The sequence below is a fragment of the Lucilia cuprina genome, chromosome 4, assembly GCF_022045245.1.
Source record: "Lucilia cuprina isolate Lc7/37 chromosome 4, ASM2204524v1, whole genome shotgun sequence".
Classification (NCBI taxonomy): domain Eukaryota; kingdom Metazoa; phylum Arthropoda; class Insecta; order Diptera; family Calliphoridae; genus Lucilia; species Lucilia cuprina.
In genome coordinates this window covers 94,987,172-94,990,386 of record NC_060952.1, presented here as the reverse complement: position 1 = coordinate 94,990,386, position 3,215 = coordinate 94,987,172, and the positions used below count along the sequence as shown (strand labels likewise).

Below are 3,215 nucleotides of genomic sequence, written 5' to 3'. Positions count from 1 at the left end.
TAGACTAGACTATAGACTAGACTATAGACTAAACTATAGACTAGACTATAGACTAGACTATAGACTAGACTATAGACTAGACTATAGAGTAGACTATAGACTAGACTACACTATAGACTAGACTATAGGCTAGACTATAGACTAGTTCATAATATGAAAAAAAAATCACAAACAGCAGCATGTCTATTCAATGAAAATTCTTAGTAAATTAAGAATTTAGCTGACTTATGAAACTAGACTAGACTCTAGACTATACTATAGACTAGACTATAGACTAAACTATAGACTAGACTAAAGACTAAAGACTAGACTATAGATTAGACTATGGACTAGACTATAGACTAGATTATAGACTAGACTATAGACCAGAATATAGACTAGACGATAAACTATAGATTATACTATAGACTAGATTAAAGGCAAGACTATAGCCTAGACTGTAGACTAGACTATATACTAGACTATAGACTAGGCTATAGACTTGACTATAGACTAGGCTATAGACTAAACTATAGACTAAACTATAGACTAGACTATAGACTAGATTGTAGCCTAGACTATAGAATAGACTGCAGTCTAGTTCATAGACCTGCGTATAGATTATAAAGTATATAGAGTACACAATAGACTAGACTATTTACTAGACTATAATCTGGACTATAGTCTATGCTATAATCTAGTCTATTCAATGAAAATTCTTAGTAAATTAAAAATTTAGCTGATTTATGAAAATAAAAATATCAGTTTAACACTCTTGTATATTTAACACGTTGCCACTTTGTGTCAAAAACATATGTTTCTATTATTTATACACTTAACTCATATTTAATTCATAATAAGTATTAAAAACTTGTATATTTAAACTGACATTGTATATCTTCTTTTAATAATAATCACTGAAAAAGCAAGTTCTTTAATTTTTCTTTTGGCAATAAGCGATTTTCTTTAAATACTCTGAATGTAAACAACTATTTAGCTAGTTTTTTATATTATCTAATTCTTAAAAGATTTCAAGTTGGAAAATACATACTTTTGAAACCAGTCTTCTTGTTTTTTTTCAAGCTCTTCTGTGACTTCTATGGAAAATGTTGTAATAAGAGTCATACATATTTTAAACAGTCACTAACTACATTTTTTTTAATTTTTCTTTTTTCTTAGTTTTAATACAACACCATTTCCAGTGAAATTTAAAATTTTAAATCAGAGTGTATAAATTAGTCTAAAAAACTTTGTAATTTACAATTACATTCAGAGGTATTTAAAAAATATATTTGAGAAATTTATACTAGAATTGAAAAGTTTCGCAGAACATTTGCAAATGGTGTAGTATTTTTATGCCTTAACTGATTGGGGTAGAATGAATTAAGTTTGTATTTTTTTCTTATTACTTAAAATTTTATTTGAAGTTGGAAGTGACATAAGTTTAATTTTACGCATCTATAAACAATAATTTCTTTTTATCCGGGCAATTATTTAAAAATTACTCTTGATAAGTTTAACTAGCAAAAAAAATCTATTGTATTTTTCGTAAAGTATTGTTTATTGGAATATAATTGTTGTTAAATTTTTTATTTATTGCGGCTCTGAGGGGGTTTTGTTTTTGTTTTTGTTTCTTTTTTTATTTAACCATAATAAGTTTGAAATAATCGCTTATTTTGATTTATAATGTTTGCTAGTCTAAATTAAGCAGAAAATAGTTGGGTAATTTGATATTACTTGGTTTTTTTATTGTTATACCCTACACCACTATAGTGGGGAGGGTATTATACGTTTGTGCTGATGTTTGTAACATACAAAAATATTGGTCCAATACCCACCTTAAAGTATACCGATCGATTCAGAATCATTTTTTGAGTCGATTAAGACATGTCCGTCCGTCCGTCCGTCTGTCCGGCTGGCTGGCTGTCCATGTAAAACTTGTGCGCAAGGTACAGGCCGCACTTTTCAAGATAATTTGATGAAATTTGGACCAATCATGTTTTTTGGCACAAGGACGAAGCCTATTGAAAATGGTTGAAATCGGTCCATTATTTCACCTAGCCCCCATACAACCGTACCTCCCGATTTCTGTTATCTCTCTAAAAATTGGCTCAAATAAGTTTTATATAAGTATAAATGATACTGCAGATTTTCGTAAGGATCGGCCTATATTTGGCCCTAGCCCCCATATAAACCCCCCTTCAAAAAATGACTTAAACGTCTAAAATTGACTTGTAACCATATGTATCGCAATGAAACTCAACAAAACTAACTGTTATTTAGAAATATATCCTTTTCCCAAATTTACCGAGGATCGGCCCATATTTGACCTATATAAAGCCTCATTTAGAAATTTTAGTTTTTTATCAATAAATGGCTTAAATATTTTGGAATTATGGTAATATTCAACATAAAAGTTTCTTTACAAAAAATAAAAATTTTATAAAAGTTAAAATTGTAAAAATATACTCATGGTGTAGGGTATCATATGGTCGGCCATGCCCGACTATACTTTCCTACTTGTTTTGTATTTGTAAACGAAACAATTTGTAAAGTTGCCAAACATAAACAAAAATTGGCAAAGCGAAATGTGGTGCGTAAAGTCATAACTTGCTGCAAAATATATTGTTAGATTTACGCTTTAAATAAAATGGAAGTCAAATATTAATAAATTTACTATTAAACAATTAAAGGAAGATAATTGGTTTTAAGAACAAAGGGAGTTGAAATTAACCAAAAAATCTTAATTTTCTATAGAAATCTACACAATAGACCATAGTCTAGACTATAGACGAGACCATAGTCTAGACTATAGACGAGACCATAGTCTAGACTATAGACGAGACCATAGTCTAGACTATAGACGAGACCATAGTCTAGACTATAGACGAGACTATAGTCTACACTATTGATTTGACTGTAAACTACTCCATATAGACTAGACTATATACTAGACTAAAGACTAGACTATAGACTTGACTATAGACTATAAACTAGACTATAGACTAGACTATAGACTAGACTATAGACTAGACTATAGACTAGACTATAGGCTAGACTAAAGACTAGACTATAGACTGGACTATAGACTAGACTATAGGCTAGACTAAAGACTAGACTATAGACTGGACTATAGACTAGACTATAGACTAGACTATAGACTAGATTATAGACTAGACTATAGACTAGACTATAGACTAGACTATAGACTATAGACTAGACTATAGACTAGACTA

The 3,215-nt window shown here is 29.8% G+C and overlaps 1 protein-coding gene across 9 annotated transcripts in view; it reads right to left on the bottom strand.

Moving 5' to 3' along the window:
• Positions 1-3,215, bottom strand: part of LOC111676532 — a 30,950-nt gene that overhangs the window by 23,576 nt on the left and 4,159 nt on the right. The window lies entirely within an intron of this gene.